Consider the following 18,656-nt stretch of genomic DNA (forward strand, 5'->3'; position numbering starts at 1 on the left):
GCTTGGAATTTTGAGAAGAGTTCAAGAAACCATACAAAGATCTTTTTCACTAATTTTAGATCTATCTTAGACACATTATGGTTACATAGCAGAGTACCTTATCAAGTAGATTTGACAAGAGGTGTGTATTATTGATTATTTGTTTTAGTTGAAATATTCTACCTGGGATAAAATATTCAGTGCCCATAAATGAACAAATATGTTTGTATTTCTATGCAACATGGGAGCAGACTTCATATGTTTCTATATAATATATATGACTGTGTGTTTTAATCTGTCTTTCAGTGTTTTTATAGTTTTTCAGCAATGTTGTAACTTTAGAATTCTTGTAAGAAAATCACCCCAGATTCTAGTGCTGTTTGTACTGTGTATCCTGTCTTACGCTTGGGATTCCACTGTCCACACAGGGAGGAATTTCCTCTTCTATTGAGTTAGTATCAGAGTTAAAGGAACTGTGATTTCTAGGCCTTTGCTCTCCATGTGTTTGCAGTTGGCTGTCAATCGCGATTTTCCCTTTCTTGAGTTTTCATTGTTCAATTAGAATTTTTGAAAATAACTATTAATATGTTGCATCGGTCTCCCTAGAAACTTGATGTGTTTGTGCTTTTCAGTTTTCAATTTATGAAAAATGTAAATACACACTTGTTTTTAAGTAGTCCTTTTTCACTAGATATTTGGTTACCTCTTTATAGTTAAAATATTTTTTTCCCAATGAATGAATCGGTGTGCATGTTTTAAAGATACCTTACTTTTTATTTTTCTTATTGTATCAGTTATATTCATTGTAGAGAATTTAGAAAATACGGATAAACACAGTAATAACTTCACAATGGCCTCTAATCTCACCTAGACATACAGTTGTAAGGTTTGAAATTCAGAATTACAAGTCCTCTCACATTGTTCTTCTTTTTCAAGTACGTTTTGGTTACTGAGACCCTCGAATTCCCATATGAATTGTAGCAGCAGCTAGTCAGTTTCTGCAGAGGAGCCCGCAGGGATTGTGATCGAGACCACGTTGAATATACGGATCGTTCTGGGGAGCACTGCCATTCCAAGAGCACTGTCTTCTGATCCAGCAATGTGCGTGGTTTGTCTGTCCAGGTATTTAGGTTTTGTTTAATTTTTTTTTTAACAATCCTTTGAGTTTACAGAGTTATTTTACTTTTTTTTTTTTTTTTGCCTTTATACTGAAGACAAGTGTGCCAGGTACCGGGATCAGAAGTGTATTTGAGCCCCGCCACTTCCTGCCACCATGGTCGCTGCACTCTTTGTTCACCCGCTCTACAATCTTGCACAGAATAGGACCTCAGTAACTCTCTCTCTCGAATGATTATATGCTTGTTGGATGATGCTTGAGAGTCCGTGTGATGATTTATTTCCCCAGCTTTTCCCCACTTCTTTACTATGCCCTTTCTCTTCCTTTCCTCCAGCCTGGGTTTCAGTTTACCTGTGGCATTGATTTTTCTTGTCTGTAGACACTTCCTTTCACTGGTTCACGATAATTTTACATGTGGGCTGTGGAAGCATGCTAGATGTCAAGAAAGAGCCAATCCATTGCATGCTAGTATTTTTAGAGTGCATTATTGTTTTATCGATTGAAATTAAATCAGGGTGACCCCCTGAGCCCTCCCGTGAGCTGTTTTTGCCTTCCTACACGTGATAATGCTCTGGTTGCTGAATATGCCCTTTCCCCAGACTTGGTTTTGGAGTTAAGTCACCATCAGTGGAGCCCTCTCTTTAAAAGATGAAGAAAACATTTGCTCCTTCTCCCTGGTTGGGGACTTGGATGAGATGAGGTAACAGATAAAGAATGGAGCCCCACCTCATTCTAACACCCGCTCGTTCCGTTCCTTTCTCCACGGAAAAAGAGTACAATTCAACACTATAAAGATTGATTGTGAGCAAATGAGATAGACAGGACAACCGATCATTTATTAAATATACTTTCATGCCAGAAACAAATGTATTATACACACAAAAAGCACACAAAGCACGGTAGTACCGTGATTACAAACGTGGGTCCGAGTTCGAGTCCTGCTCTGGAGTGACCAGTCCTGTGAGATGGAGAACTGGTAGGTCGGCTTAGCCTCTCCCGGGCATGTTTTCTGTCCCGCAGTGATGGGGCTCTCTAGGCGTCCCTCCCCCGTAGAGGTGCTGTAGGGTGCAAATGATGCACGTGGGCAGCCCGAGCACAGCTGCTCGTTCCTCGTAAGTGCAGGAGAGCATAGCTTTTGTGGTGAAGGCTTTTAACAGCCCCGTGTAGACTCTCAGTGCTCCGAATGGATGCCTTGTGGTTTGGAGATGGGATTCTCAGTTCTGTAAATACCCAAAGATTGTGTAATTGGGCCCTGCTGATTTGAATCTATTCTTTAGAAAGTACATATTGTAGATATATTTTTCAAGCATGCATGCTTTTTTCTTTTATTATTTATAGTTCTACCCTCTCTCTCGGTGGGACTTTTCATGGAATCCAGGAAACAGCCCTAAGCCACCTGCCTCTTCACACGTCTCCGTGGCGGTTTTCTTCCCTGACTAGAAGAGGGTTCTGCATAGGGAATTTTCTTTGTTCCCTTTTTCTTGGAGTCTCTCTGTCTGTCTGCCCACCTCTCACCTGTCCAACTGTCCATTTCTCTACCCACTCATTCTTCTGACTTGTTCCAAAAAGCATTTCAGGCAGCTTACAGAAGAACAGATACCAAATAAACAGGTGAGAAAATGGGGCCAAGTTCAGACAGTGAGGCTAGGAGGTGAGCCTGTGTGAGGGTGGCAGGCATGAGAGACATGCGTCTGCCCTGTGACTTATAAGATCGACAGCAAGAGTGTGCCTGGGGCTCCCAGCAGACACAGGGAAACAGGGTTTGTGGGAGATGCTCACTGGCTGTGAAATAAATAAGTGGCTGAGTAGAAGCCCAGCCTTTCCAGCTACTAAGGCTTAGGAGAATATTTTGAGTGTCTTCAACATCAGAGTATTTCATCTTTTCTTTTGTCAGAGTTCTACATATAGTTGGTTACATTCTGTGCCTGGAAATTTCTACAAAATTTCTTCCCACGTGAGTCCCATGACTCAGGAATGGGGTGGTTCTGCTCATTGACTGTGGTTGGCCAGAAACCAAAAATGACAGCTTCAAAGGAGCCTGGGATTTGTCAGTTATGTTTTGTCAGTACTGTAGAGTTCAAAAAATGCTTTCACAGTATCTCTCCATCTGAGGCGGCAGCGTGCTCTCTTACAAGCATCAGGAGCTCAGGGCCACGGGATGGTGGGGGCTGACTGCATTGCCGTCAAGACAGCTGAGCTAGTCACTGCAGGTGTGGTTCTTTTACGTAAGGCCTTTCATGTTCTTTACTTGAATGTTTCAACAGGGAGTTAATTAACTGAGTCAATTAACATTTAATAAATATGATGCTTTGTTGAAAAGACAGTTACAGACAGAATATAAGCTCTGAAGCCTTTAAAAACGGTTTCATTACTGAAATTTCAGTAGGGGAGATACACAGTTTATCTTATTTATGCCTCTCTTTTAAAGTAACAAAGAAACAAGACAGAAAAGGCAGAGGATGTTTTCTGTTATTCCTTTCTGCTTGCAGGTGCCCTCACCTCCAGTAGCATCCATCCAGACACCGGAACTGACACTGGCCGTGCTCAGAACTGCCTCAGCCCTGAAGACACAACTGACAAATAGAAGGGGGCCACGCCCTGTTAGAGCAGGTGCTCTCACTTTGTGGATCCTTATGTAACTGAGCGGTGTCAATCAGGATTGCCCGTTTTACATTGTGTGGCGCTGCTGCGGTGTCTCCTAGTTACTTGTTTCTGTAAGTATTCATGTATTATTCCCCACTGCGTGGTACTACACGTCTAAAAATGCTTTTTTCAGATGAAAAAAAATGTTCATTTAATATAATATGTTTGAAAAAAGGGACAAAAGAGTCTATCCTGGTCCCGCTACTCAGAGATAATAATTAACAATTTAACATTTATTTTCTGTTTTTTCGTCAGTGTGTATCATCTCTGTCATAAAAACCAGTGAGCACTCTGTCCCTTTTTACTGTTCGGAGACCTCCATTTTCCATTTGGCTTATTACATGTTTTTCTACAATATTCTATCTCCCCTGGCATGATTTTTAAAGACCAGTGTAGCATTCTGTCTTATGGAGGCATCGTCCATTTTACTTCGGACTTAAATAAACTTTTAAATTCCAAGTATACTTAACTGAAATACTGAAAAGAGAACTGTGGTGGTACAGGAAGGCCCCTAACTCCCTTCCCATTATTTCCTGAGAGTAAAAGCTGTTGAAAATTTGGTATATATATTTCATGACCTTTAGGCCTATGAGATACATATATATAAACATATGAGAAATCAATGTATAGGTGTGTGTATATATGCTTTATTTAAAAATGAGACCATACTATATGTTTTTCTGCAGCTCGCTTTATTCACTCAGGGGTATATCATGGACGTCCTCCCACTCCAGACTCACCCGGCCCTTTCAGATAGATTGGAGGGGTCTCCTGATGTGCGGGTGTCGTCTCTTGTCCACGGACACATTTGGTGGGAGATTGCTGTGGACAAGGCCCTGGACCTCGGTGAAACGCCGGCTCCCTCAGGGCCCGCAGCTCGCCTTGATTTACCGCATCATTGTCTTGATGGTGGACAGTTAAGTTTTCTCCATTTTCCACTGTCAGAAAGAATGTTTGAGTTGCATCCTTCTTGTACAGACATTCCTGTGATCTTGTATGTGTATTCCTTTAGTTAAGGCTTCTGGAAATTTAGTCCCTGGATGTGACATTTATATTCATCACAGACTCCTTTCAAGTGACTAGAAATTCCTTCTCCATTGGGGAATGAAAAAATGCACAATTACATATGTAACCAATTCTCTATCGCTGGATATGATTTCACTTCAGTGTTTCTTCCCACCTTTGTAAACAGTGCTGTGTAAATGCCCTGATGGGTACATCTTTTTGGACTGATTTTTTTTTCCTAAAGGAAACGATTCCTAGAAGTGGAGTTGAGTCAGTGTGTATGTACGTTTTTCAGAGCTTACAAATCCATTGATATGTCATCCTCTGAAAAAGTCGCTCATGATTTGTTCTCCCACAGATGGACACTAGCTAGAATATCTTAAAAATATTTGCCAATATGATAAGCAAAAGTGCTTTTTCATTGTTTTTGTTTGCATTTGATGACCAGTGAAGTTTTGAGCATTTTTCACTCATTAGCCATTTGACTTTTTTAAAATGAATGATTCCTTTTGTCCCTTGCCCACATTTAAGTGAGGGAGCTTCTTTTTGCTTTGTGACAGCTTTTTGTATGTTATGAAAATTAACTTCGTGAATTCATCAACATGTATCACAGAGCTTTTTCTTGTCATTTCTTTCCTTTCATTTTGTTCAGGAAGTTTTCTGAATTTTGTTGTGGCTCAAACTATTCTTAGGATAGTAAATGTCTTCCTTATGGGTTTTATCTTTGACATTATTCTTAGAAATACTCTCTTATAATGGAATAAATCTCTTCTGTAGGTTTTTATAATCTCTAAGATGGAGATTATAATAGTACATGTTATAGTGAGGAGAAGTTGAGTTAATAAGAGCAAAGAGTTGTATTTGCTGTTACTAGTACTTTTTAATATTTACATCACTATCTGCAATTTATCTTGTGGTCATTATGACAGGAATGGAATTTATTCTTTCCAGGTGATTCTCTGTCCCAGGACAATTATCGAATTCATAATTTTCTCTTTGATTTGAAATCCCACCTGTACAAAATACTTACATACACTAGAGTCTCTTTTTGAGCTCATGGTTCCCTTCTGTCAATCTCCTTTCCTTACTCCAGCACCATATCTTACATATTGTAAAAATTTATTTAATAACTGGCAGTCTGTTTTTTTTGATTCTTTTCTTCCATCCCAAATTTTCTTGTCAAGTATTATGACTTTATTATTCCTGAAGAATTCCAAAATATTTTGTTCAAGTTAAAAAAAAATCAGATTGGAATTTTCATGGGATTTTTTAGTAAGTTTTGAATTATTCTTAGGAGAACTTACATCTTTACAAAACTGCTTTTCTCCATGCAATATGTTTATGTCTTTACATTCAAACCTCTTACTTTAACCCTCAGTACAGTCCTGAAGTTTCTCCATTTAGAATATGGGCATTATTTTTGAATTTATTCCAGATTATTGTTTATCTTTTTGTTAATTTTGTAAGTGAGAATTTTTTGCTATTATATTTTTAAATGCTTCAAACTGACATTTAGAAAGGAAGATTCGGTTTGTCAATACTCACTTTGTAACTTGTCATTTAAAATTGTAAGTATTAAGTACTTGTTCCAGAATCCTTTCTTTTCTGTTTTTAAAAATTTGTTTCCAAGATTCTCAAAATGTTCATAGCTAAGTAGTATAGGTGGGGACACAGATGGAGAGAGGTAGTGTGGCTCACGTACAAACTGTGAGCACTTTCATGGCTGCCTTTAGGCTGGAGAAGCTGCAGAAGAGCCCAGGTTAGACCAAGGGTGGCTTTGTCTGCACTTGAAAGCCAGCTTTCCTGCCTGTATGGTGAAGCCTGGTGGGCGTGGCAGGTAGATGATCAAGGTCTGATCAAGGTCATTGGCTGCACAGAGCACTGTGTCTGTGAGAACTGGAGACCATTTCCATGGGAAATGCTTGGCGCCAGGAACACTGCAGGGGAGCTGGGGAGCCTGTGTGTTAAGGATTTTCCAGCCCTGGGAGTGGGAAGATGAGACTCTGCATTCAGATCTGAGTTTGAATTCATCCTCTCTTGTTTACTGGTCCTCTGGCTTTTGTCAAGTTATCTACCCGCTTTGAACTCCTGTTTTCTTGTCTCTCAAAACAGGAGAATTACAGCCTGCTGCTAGAGTGTTTGCTCAGGGTAAATGATTTGTGTCTATAAGATGCCACGTACAGTCACAATCTCAGTGAGAAATGGGCTGTCGCCTGTTCTTCTGCAACTCAGTGCTCGATAAGTCATCGGGGGAAATCCAGTCCCTAATTTGTATGTGATGCAATGAGGAACAAAATTAACGTCTTGCCTTTCCCTAGCAGTATTCTTACTTCTTTGCTTCATTTACCTCTTTCCTCCTTTACTCTCCCCTTTCACCTCCTCCACCAAAAGAGACTGAGTCTGTCTCAGAACACTTCATTCAAATTACTTTAAATGTTGGCTCATCCCCATGAAATTACAGTGAAATTAAAAATAATCTGTACACGTCCCAGACATGATTATATTTGATTTACACACACACACACACACACACACACACACACACACACACACACAATATCAGGCTACCTCCCATTTGCTGAGGGAGAAGGACCACTTTTTCTGAGTTTTCATTCACTGAGCGTGAGAGCAAAGTCTCTTAAGCAGAAATTCGCCTGGCTTCTTGCATGGTTTTTTAAATTGGATTTCTGCTTTGTGTCCACAGAAATAGTCTCCTATTAGAAGAGGGGAAGTGGGGACAGATATTCTGCTGAGATATTGGTGTCATCATATTTGAGTTGGAAAGGACTTACGACAGCATAGAGTCGTACCTTTTTATGGGTGAGAATCCATGATAGTGTAACTTGGACAAGAACCCGGGTCTTCTGTCTTCATGTCCACGCGGATGAAGAGGCAACTGGGTGGGGGATGGCAGGGATCCTTGCTTGAGTTCCGGGGTCTTGCTAGTTTCCAGTGTTCAGCTGCCTTTAGTTTATGTCCATGTGGCCTCTCATGGGAAGGTCACTCTATCCTGATAGATTGAGTTTCTTATCAGCAAAACGGTCTGGACCCACTCATGGTTCCCAGAGATTTTCTGCTGACCTGCTGACACTTTATATACATGAGACCTAAGAAACTGCTGGATATAAAATCCTTAGTTATCATTTGCCCTCAAGTTCCACAGGAATGGGGTGCTGTCTCAGGCTGTCTAAGGCCAGCTCTGAACAAAGATAGGGTGATAGGCTGTGCAGCTGGACACTCCCCAGTCGAATGGGATTTCCACCTTAGTTTTTAGAATCAGGCAGATTAGTTCAAATCTTACCTTTACCAGTTATTAGCTTTGTGACCTTGAGGAAGAAACTTTACTTTTTTGGGGACAAATTTTCTTTATCTGTAAATAAGTTCAGTATTTATTTTAGGGTTTTTGTTTTAGAATTGAATGAGCTAATTCCCTCATTTATTCCTAAAATACTGATCACATGGTTCTATGCTGGTGACTTAGTGGTTGATTACTAAGGGACTCAGTAGTGAGAATGTGGGTGAGGCTCCCTGGATAATAGAGCTTATATTCCATGATATGCTTGTAAAGGACTGGATTGCAGTGGATTTTTAGTAAATGTCCATTCCTTTCCTAATCCCCATTGATTGTGTATATATCTTTATACTAATATATGAACAATTTTTTATTGCAATTTAAGTCTTTTTGTAGTATTTAAAGTATGTAGCTATAACAAAAGTACGTGAAATAAAATGATTTGAATTTTATTTTCTTTTCAATAAGCAAAACAAAATAAAATAGAAAAGAAAAGAAAAAGTTTTGATGGAGTAGAAATAATTTTATTTCCGTGGAATCGACTCCCTATGTTAGGTTTTTCAGTTGTGTTCTTAAACAGCATATAAAATTGACAGGTTTTGACTTCAGTGTTGATAGTTGGGTGAGTATAGTTTCTTTTTGTGGTTGTCTTTGATGAATTATTTGCACTAGATCATAAATAATGTGCATGTTACATATTGGAAACGAGGAAACAGTGGAGACATACTACCTCCAATGCAGTCATTTTGTTACCGAGTCCAAACTCATTCTGCTCACCAAATGACAGGCCAATAAACTGGGAGATGAGGTGTTGGAGCAAGGAATAGTGACTTTATTTGCAAAGCTAGCAGACCCAGAAGATGGCAGACTGGTGTCCTGGAGAACCATCTTCCCCAAGTCAGAATTGAGTCTCCTTTTATACTAAAAAGGGGCGGGGCTGCAGTTGGTTGTTGGAAACTTCTTGTTGTATGAATTGCTTGTCCTTTGAATCCGCTGTTCTTGCAGCTGTCCATGTGGATCAAATCATGTTGCCCCTGTAAAACCTCCAAAAATAAAACAAAGTTATTCTCTATTTTGCAACTTGCCATCTCTACGTAAGTGCAGATTAGTTAGCATCCTTCAAGATCACGGCCAGGAGAAGAGGCTGTCCTGGATATTTCAGTCTAAAGGCAACTTTCTTTTACAAATGGTGCAGAGATAGCAAGTCTGAGCCTAGAAAACAGGGCACAGGGTTAAAGCCAAAGGAACAGACCTAACATGGGGTCAAAATTGTTCTTTTCTATTACAATTCCCTTTTCCGCTTCATAGATAATTTTAGTAAGAAACATGAGCAATTTTGTATTTTTGCTTCTTAATAACCGATAAGTGGGCCAACTATATTTTTGTGAGCAGGGATGCTGTGCGGGCATAGGGGACACAGCAAACTCTTGTTGGGGGTGGCCGACCCTGGAACATGTCTGATGCCCCGTGAGTGTTGGTGAGGGTCCCCCTAGCCAGCGGCTCTCTTCAGGAGCCAGCATATGGGCATTGATATCTGGAGACCTCATTTTCGGCTACAGGAAATTTTTTAGATACTGCGATTGAAAAATCACTCCAGCTGGGGATAATTAGGGAAAAAAGGAAAAGGAAAAGGGTTTGGAGTAGAGTAGAAGAGAAGGACATCAGATCACGGAGCCTGAGTGCTTGGCAGCGGGGCTTCGGGGGAGAGGGGAGCAGACGTGGTGAGGGGCCTGGCCCCGGAACCAGCTCCTGCACCTGTCCCCGTGCCCAAGCCACATAGCTTTTAATAGGGCCACCTCTCTGGGCTGGATGTCACCCTGGGCAGAACCTTGAGAATCGAAGGTAAGGGGTGGGCAGCACTCACCTAGGGGGTCACTGTGGATTTCGGTCAAGTCCACAGTGCCTTTTCTGGTCATGTGTCTTCACTTGTCCTTTATCTCAGGATCTGAGGAGGAGGAGAAAGGAACTCAGGTGGAGATCCAGGAAGATATCCGACTGTGTTAAGAGAGGACAGACACAGTGACACGGGGAGCGAGGACACTTGCAGCAAAGTAAAATGACTTCACAAATATTGCTTCAGAGTTGCAGGTGTGAGAGAGCCTAAGCCTGTCTCAGAGTGCAGGGGACAAGTGGAAAGGAATGGCAAAATTTCCACTGAAAATTGAAATTTTGTTAAATAGCTTGCTACTGTTGCTTGTATCACTTGAATGAATGCAGGCATATTTCTGTGGGCATTTATAGGCTCACTCAACCTCACCAGCACCTCTTGCCCCCATCGGGGATGGGATTTCTCAAGCACAGTGCCCCTCCTGCTTGGGTGGGTCACGCTGCGTGTCCTCGCCTGGGGCCGGGCTGCTGCAGGGCACAGAGTCCCCGAGGCACGGCCTGGGAGACACGACAGGAATATCTCTGCTCTCGACTGAGGGCCTCCTTTTCCCCCTGCAGTGTGAGAATGCCGGTGACTGAGTTAGAAGCATGCTCCCAAGCTGTCCGTGTCCTTGCCATTCAGAAGCGGACCCTGGAAGCTTCCAAATTTCTCCAGAATGCGTTCTACATTCACCTTCGGCAGGTGAGTGTATGTCTTTACACAAGTGGAGGAATTACTGCCGTTTTCCTGGAACTTACTCACCACTAGTCCATCTGATTTTTCTGTGCTAGGATTCAGTATGGCCTGCTAAAATATCTGGAGTCAGATCTTGAAACACTGATGAAGAGGATCATTTATTTTATTTCTATATATGATAGCCTTTTACTTTCAAAATTCAGAATTTTTGGTTCTTTCAAGAATTTTTGGGGGATGGCAAAACAACTTTGCTCTTACAATCTTTGAGACCTGTTGCTTTTTGCCTCTCACCTGTCTTCTGTCACTTGCGAGGCGATTCCATTTGTGACCCTGTCTGGGTTGTTCATGTTATAAAACATATAGTCTGTTAAAGTACAGTCCCTTTTACTCCGAAGACATTCCACAAATACTACTAAAACTTGGGTGTGGTTTTAAGAAGACAGAATCATTAGAACATGTACTTGCAGGTTGCTAGTGCAAAATCCCCAAATCAATAGTCTAGCTCAACATCTAAAATCTTTCTAATATACCTTGGATTTGTATGGATAAGTGAAGCAGTTTGCTAAGAACTCAAGACCAGGGTTAGAATACAGGCTGGTGTAGCTCAGCAGGTCCTCCTGAGCCAGCACAGTGCCAGAGGGTGGGGCTGAGGGGGAGAGGGCTGGGCCTTGGGAAAAGGGGAGGGCCAAGAAGGAGGGGGGTCCTGCCGTTCCTGAGCTCAAAGTTTCATGGCAAACACCTTCACCAGGTGAAAAACTTGGAGTTTCTTCTAAGAACAGTAGGTTTGAAAAGAGTCATAAAAGCACAGGAGTGACAATATCCCTTTTGTGTCTAGTATGGGAGAGCGGCTGTGAAGCCACTTGGGAGACTCGTGAGTCCAGGTGTGCAGTGTTGGTGGCTTCCACCTGAGCGGTGGGACAGTCAGTGGGACAGTCACTGGGAAAAAACGAACAGACTTTAGGCATGTTTAGATGGTAAAAAGGAAAGGATGAATGATGTCTGTGAAGGTAGGATGGAGTTAGGCCCAGGTTTCTGGGTGGATTAATGAGGTAAGTGATGGTCCTGCTGTGCTCTGAGGAGGGAAAGCTGCAGAGGGAGCTCTGAGGGAAAACTGATGAGTTCAGCTGTGCGTAAAGTGAAAGGCTGTTCGATGTGTGGTCTGGGAGCTCAGGTGAGAGCCAGTAGCGAGTAGCGGGAGGGGAGAGAGACTGTCAAATCATTTTGTGAGCATACAAATAATTATGATTAATGATACACTTACGCCTCTACATTCTGGATTTAAAACCCATTAACATTTTGCTATATTGACTGCAGAGGTTCCTAATTTTTTTAACAGAAATAAAATAAATAGAAACAATATAGTGGAGTTAATGAACATCATAGAGTTGATGTGTGTCCTTGTATGTATTTTGACACCTCATCTGTTTATAACCATAATCTATAAAAAGTTAACTAGTTTAGCATAAGAGTTAAACAGAGGGACGTGACACCCAGTGTTGGGGCTTGAAGCTGATCCTCTCAGGCAAATTATGTCGCCTCTCTGTGCCTTAGTTCCATCTTCTGTGACTGCCCCCGGGCCCCTCATCACAGCTGATTTCCTAGACTAGATGTTGGGAGGGAGGCTGCTGAAGGGAGTAAGAAGTGGCAACTGCTAGGGACACTGAAGGGAGACACAAAAAGGGATTAAAGCTGATAAACTCAGTACAAACAAATACTCTCAAAAGAGAAAGAATCCCACAGTGTTTTGAGCCACTTAGCGTATGGGAAACAAAACCACGTGGACCAAAGCTCTTGAGCATGTGAATATTGTGGGTGGGAGGGTGTCATCAGAAAAGGGTTGAGAAAAGGCCTTTTGGTTTCCCTTGACGTTTCCAGTAAGGATGGGGAGCAGAAGAGAAAACCCCCTGCTTCACAGTGGAAGCTGCTGTTTTGTGCAAAACTGACCAAAGGTTGGAGACCAGTCATCAGCGGTGCTGGCAAATGAAGAGACTTCGGGATTGGGTGGGGCACTTGCTGCAACTTTCAGGTGACCTGCTGGCTGGGGGCTGTGAGGCGGGCAGTAGGTTTGCAGGGTGACCCGGGCATAAACCCTGGCTCTGAGGCTGCTGGTCTGACTAGCAAACCTGGGCACCCGCAGTCCTAATGGGGCAGCTCGGGATGTGGCCTGGGACACCTGCCATGCTGAGGGCCAAAAGAGGGCTTCCCTGAGGGGGTGTCCCTGCGGAGATTGGAAACGTCCTCCTGCAGGGGAGGAAGAGCCTCTGAGCAGGGTGCTGGATGCACAGGCAAGACCACCCTGAGCACGGAGGGTTTGGGGAGCCGGAAGTCACACAGTGTCCCGAGCAGCCTTGTTCCTGAGAAACTACAGGGAGAAGAGGCTGAAAAGGCAGGCTAGTGTCAGACCCTGTGGTGGGTTATGAGTGACAGTAAAGGACTGGTCCGGCAGGCACGAGAGAACCCTGTGGGCGTCCCAGCGGGGGCGTCACACCGGAGGGTGTAGCTGGGTTGCAGACTTTGCCACTTATTAGCTGTGTGACTTTGAGCAAGATCACCCCACCTCTCTCTATATATCTTCATCTGTAAAATGACACAGTGACAAGCTCGTGTCATCAGAAGGCTTAGTTTAGCTCTGATCCTCTGTGTCCAGTCTTGTCAGTGCTTCCCTGCAAGGTTCTGCATTGGCTGCTCTTACCCTCAGATGGGAGGGCGTAGAGGGACATTGTAGCACCTGAAGGCAGGAAGGGGTTGCTTTAAAAACGGATATGTAGCCGCCTGCAGCTGCAGGCCTGCAGGCAGTTTGATTGATGGTCCTGGAGAGGACTTTGGAGGCCTTAGCATCGTTTTAAGACTTGTTTTCCCTTGGGGCAGCATTTGCCTTTGCAGATTAATGTTGAAGATTTGGGCTTCTTGCAAAGCTGTCTTCAGAGATGGTTATATACGTAACATATCGTATGGGGTCAGCAGAGCGTGCGGGAGGGCAGGCAGCCCGCCATGCTGCTGCGGGGTGTTCTCCCCAGCACGGCACTCTGCCGAGTTGACTCTTCTCTGAGTTTGGTTGCCAGATGAGCAGACAGCAAATTAATGAGTTCTGGTGGGATTGTATAATGACAGGAAGAAAGAGGGTCCCGTAGTTTTCCTGGACTAGAACATGCTTTTGGTTCCTGATCCAGTGTGTTCCATTACAGAATTGATGAGTTGTGTCTATTCTGGGACTTGTCGACTGAAAGAAATGTGTAGCCTGAAAGTTTAGAGTTATGCTTTATTTGGCGGGAGGACTCGAGGCGGGATGACAGCCTTCAAATCTGTCTGAGGGACTGCTCCCAAGAAGTAGGGGAGGAGCTAGGATTATATAGGAACTTTACAACAAAGACCAGGGAGTTGGAAGTATAAAAGATTGCTTGTTATCTAAAGAAATCCAGGCATCTCAAGTTCAAGAATTTAGTGATTTTCTTTGTATGGGAGGAAGTAAACATTTTGGCTCATTGAATTCACTCCTTTTACAAGCACCTAGTTATCTAGGGCCAGTATTCTGTCCTTTCTTATTCTGAGTCCCCTCAGAGGGCACCATTCTGTGTGGCTGCCTAGGCTGAGCAGGGGAGGAAGAGCCTCTGAGCAGGGTGCTGGATGCACAGGCCTGTCCTCCCTGGGAGATGGTGGCAGCTGCTGATGACTTGGTTTCAGCATTCTTTGTTTACTGACATGGTTGCCGTATTTTCTTTCACATTGTAGTATTTTCATTCACAGTGCTCCCCCTTGGTCCTAAATTCGACCAATATTTTGAGAGACATTTCATGACCATTTTTGTCCCAGGGTGCTATGAAGGCTCATTCCTAGTTCAGGTTGAAGAAACTTCTGACCTGCCATTCAAGGTGTTAGGTGTTTTTATCAGGCCCTGTTGATACTAAAAGTTCTCTGGATGGCCTGTCTTACTAGTCTGTTATGATCCAGGAAATGTTTACCCTTCGTTGCTCATTCCCATATCTAGAATCACACTGTTATAATTATTTTATGCAGGGTTATAAATTTTATGTATTTCTTCAATATGATTTGCCATCATCAATCTTGTTGTAGGCCTAGCTACACTTTGGGAAATGTAAGAGAAAACAATCTTATAAAATAGACAGGATATAAGTAATAGAGCTAGTAACGTTAATAAAGTCACGATTAAGAATTTAATAGTCAAGAAGTTATATTTTTGGGTTAAAATTTTTCTTGTGTTTCTGACTGAGTTTGAGTGATCTTACGAGAAAGTTCGTATTTATGGTCAGGCTTCGAGCAGGTATTAATTGGCCAGGTGATGTCTCCCACCTTGTAAGATCAACAGTGGCCTAAACAGAACTATAATTTCCTTTTTAGAATAACGTTTCTGAGGGCTATCTAGTTAGAGCCTTGGAGTAGGGAAACCCACCAAGGAAACACAGAAGTACTAGACATAGGTAATTTACCATAAACTTAACAATTGGAGTAGTTCATAATCAAAGGTAGGAGAAATTATCAAAGTAATTGGTATACAGGCCTGGTCTGGTGCCTTGGGTCAGCTGTCTACCTCATATGTCGTTGTCTTCTCATCCTGGCCTGGTAGCTTTTTCTCCATTTGGGCCTTGTTTGAAGGTGAGCAGTGCTCTATAGGCCAGTGCACTGCAGGGGCTCTTTCTGATTGGAAATGAATCTGAAAGTCAGTTTCCTTCAGCTTTGCTCTGTATGGTCTAGTTAAGAGTACCTGATAGAGTCCTTCCATTCATGTTGGAGACAGTTTTTTAAGTCATGCCTGTTCCAGTATGTATACTCCCCTGGCCGCATGTCATGGGGCATTGGATCTTTACCCAAGGATATATTACTAAGCTTCAGAAAGAAACATACAGTGTCCTTTTAATGATTCAATTAAACTTTGCAGCAATGTAACATGACAGCAAGGAATGATCTGGGAAGTGTCTTACTAAATATAGACCTCAATTAACAAAACGAGAATTTAATATCCACTAAAATATAATCTTTTTCTCTCTAAAGTTCCCTCATTTTTATCAAATATAGTCAAATCAAGGTGAATTTGTTTACAAGTTGTCTGATTATTTGATCATATAGGCTCTTTTAAATTGGCTGTGTTGGAACTTTTAATAAGGACTTTTAAGCTAGAATGTTAATAAGGTTTGCTAAGGCCAGGAAAGCCCCGTCAAGGGCTTGTCATAGATTTCTGCTTAACAGATTTAGGTAAATTCTTTTCTTTTTGAAGTCCTTAAAATACCTTGAGGTTCCTATACCTGTTAGGAGACGATCTTCCTAATTTATCTCATAGAGCCACTGGGGACCTTAAAGATTTTAGTCTCTTGAGAGATCAGATAGAGAGAAAAGATAACTGTTCTAAGTCTGCTTACATAGGTATAATTTATCAAATTGATGTGAATCATAACTAGTTTAAGGAGAAGAGTTTCTTTATGTCTGGTAAACAGGTTAAAAGCCAGTAGCATTTCAGACAAAATCAAAAATTGTAACCATATTCATCAGTTTACTCAGTCCCACGTAACTAATTCTTTTAATCAGAGTTTTCATTAGACCTTTAAAATTTCTTACCCAGTTTATTTCAGTGCTATAGTTTGAATTTATTAGAAATCAGTAAATCTCCTTGAAGAGAGAGTATTTTGCAAAATCATCAGAAGAAAACAATTACCTGCCTATAAATGACAACAGAATTAACAGCATGGTTAAACAACATTACACTGTAATCTATAAAGAAACCTGGTCACAATAACCAGAATTATGACTGGTAACATTTCAGATATACCAGAATGTTAGGGAGTCCATATAATTTCTAGAATATCTATATTAATAATATTTTCTCATACAATATAACCTAGGAAGATTTATTATTCATTTGACAATACTTCCCATGTTAGTTAACATGCCAAATGAAACTTACTACTTTAAAATCTCTCTTTGAGATGTTTCAGGGACCCTTTGTAGCATCCCATAGTTAACTGGGGACAAGAAGAATTTTAATGAGAAATTGATATTTGGGGAGCTTGTTAAAAGTTTTCAAAACACTTGGTCAGATAAACGTATAGATCACTGTAAAGTAGTACTTACTCATTAACAAGAAAATATTTCAAAGGTAAAGGCACAACAGATCACTTAAGTCGCATAAGAAGCTTTACAATTTGTTACTGAAGGTGGATTAATATTTTAAGAAAATTTTGTCCCCTTAACAGAGAGAAAACCAAATGTAGTCTTGTACCAGCTTACTTCTAAGATTAATTTACTTTGCCCAAGTTGATTCTAAACTTAGCCAATTCTGACCACGTACAAAACTCTTTCCTCAGGGTTCCTCTTCCACAAGCCTTCCCCAGCTTTCTATACTCGTATTAGTGTGTCCCTTATTTTTTCTTCCATTCAGAAGTAACCAGATTCAGGACAAAGTCACTATTTTTCATTAACAAAATATAATTCCATTCCTTATATCTTCCTTTACACATTTATCTTACCTTCCTAGGATACTGAGATCTTTCCCTTAATAATAGAGACTATTTCAGAGTGGCACCAAGCATTTATTAATATTTCTAAACACCTTTAGTTTCTCTGTAAGAGGAAGTCATATGTTAAGTAATTCATATTTCAATCTTATTTTATCTGAAAATGGTATAGCTATTAAATAAAATCCTATCATTTAACTTAATTTAGCACAACTCTAGAATTTAGATACCAAACATTTAGAGATTATATTAAGCATACATTTTAAATATATATTTTAAAAAATTTACCCAAAACTCTCTTCTCATTTGCATTTAATTTACTTCAAATTTTATCACACCACATTACTATTATTTTTTTGACAAATCTGTAACAGATATAACAGGATCTTATTTGACTTTCATTAAACCTAGGTACAGTAAAGATATTATACTTAATATTGATGACTTTAAAGATGTCTATATTAATTAGAACATACATAAACTAAACAATACCAAGTGTTATCTTAATATTGAATATTTTCCAGTTCACGTGAACCTGAAGGTCAACTTAGTCAGTTTTTATTTTAAAAATACTTAATTTGTAAGCTATTATTTTTACGTCAATTAAGCAGAGCTCTTTGACTTTGTTTTTATTTTTTTAGCAGCAGAAATATCTCACATCTATAATGTGTACTCAGGCTTATAAACAGACCAAAGCTAGAGATCTCATAGCTTCACTTTAAAACTTACTTATAAGATGGGTATAATAATAGTTGGAGTAAGCTGAATTTGCTTGCTCAAATCACTAAGGCTTACTATTTATGAAAAAGACATTTAAGATTTCTTGACAAAGTCTGACGGACCCATCAGAGTTCTGGGTTCTAAAATGCCAAAAATTTCTTTGGCCTTAAGTTTTCTCTCATTGAGCTAATTAGGCTCAGTCCTAGGTCACTGTTTGCTGTATATACATTTCTGATCTGCAAGACAATGACAGACACTTCCAGTTCCCCAGAGAACTGCTCTGTCACGCAGGCCCAATTGTATCTCCTTATTTGGCTTTTTTGTATCAGTGAGAAGAGCTGTAAACAAAGAATTCCATGTTTTAAAACTTTAAGGTTCAATTTATCTTGTCTTCCAAAGCTTGCATAAGGCATTTAGTAAGGTCTCTTTTCCTTGAGTTATAAGTTAAACCCAGGGTAAACCTCTTATTATATTTTTCTATTAGCCACTGAATATTAGTTTTTAGTTTTACATTATATTGGACGGCTCATGTAGCTCTATTGGTTTCCTTTATTTTGTTCAATTAATATTTTCTGAGGGACAGAAATGTGCCCAGCCTTGTAATACCAAGAAGAGGAAGCGTTTTTCCATTGAAACATATCTATCCCACAACATAATTAAGCAAAAAGTTTATATAAAGCCCATTTAAACATACCAATTTTACAAACTTTTATCTCAATTTTATTAACACTTATACCTTTAATTTTAATATTTATTTGGTTTAATCAATAATTTTTATTTCTAGAAGGAAAGCCAGAAGCCTTTTTCTTCTTTTCTTTTCTTTCTTTTTTTTTTTTTCCCCACTGTATCTAATTTTATAGAAAAGTCTCTGGG

The 18,656-nt window shown here is 40.6% G+C and overlaps 1 long non-coding RNA gene across 1 annotated transcript; it reads left to right on the top strand.

Annotated features, from left to right (window-relative positions):
• The first annotated feature begins 828 nt into the window (after nt 1–828).
• LOC135319716 (uncharacterized) lies at nt 829–10,771 on the top strand. Its single transcript, XR_010378526.1, has 3 exons — nt 829–1,101; nt 3,586–3,810; nt 10,482–10,771. It is a non-coding gene; the product is annotated as an uncharacterized LOC135319716 (long non-coding RNA).
• Nucleotides 10,772–18,656: the final 7,885 nt, after the last annotated feature.

Source organism: Camelus dromedarius, chromosome 31 (genome assembly GCF_036321535.1).
Source record: "Camelus dromedarius isolate mCamDro1 chromosome 31, mCamDro1.pat, whole genome shotgun sequence".
NCBI classification, from domain to species: domain Eukaryota; kingdom Metazoa; phylum Chordata; class Mammalia; order Artiodactyla; family Camelidae; genus Camelus; species Camelus dromedarius.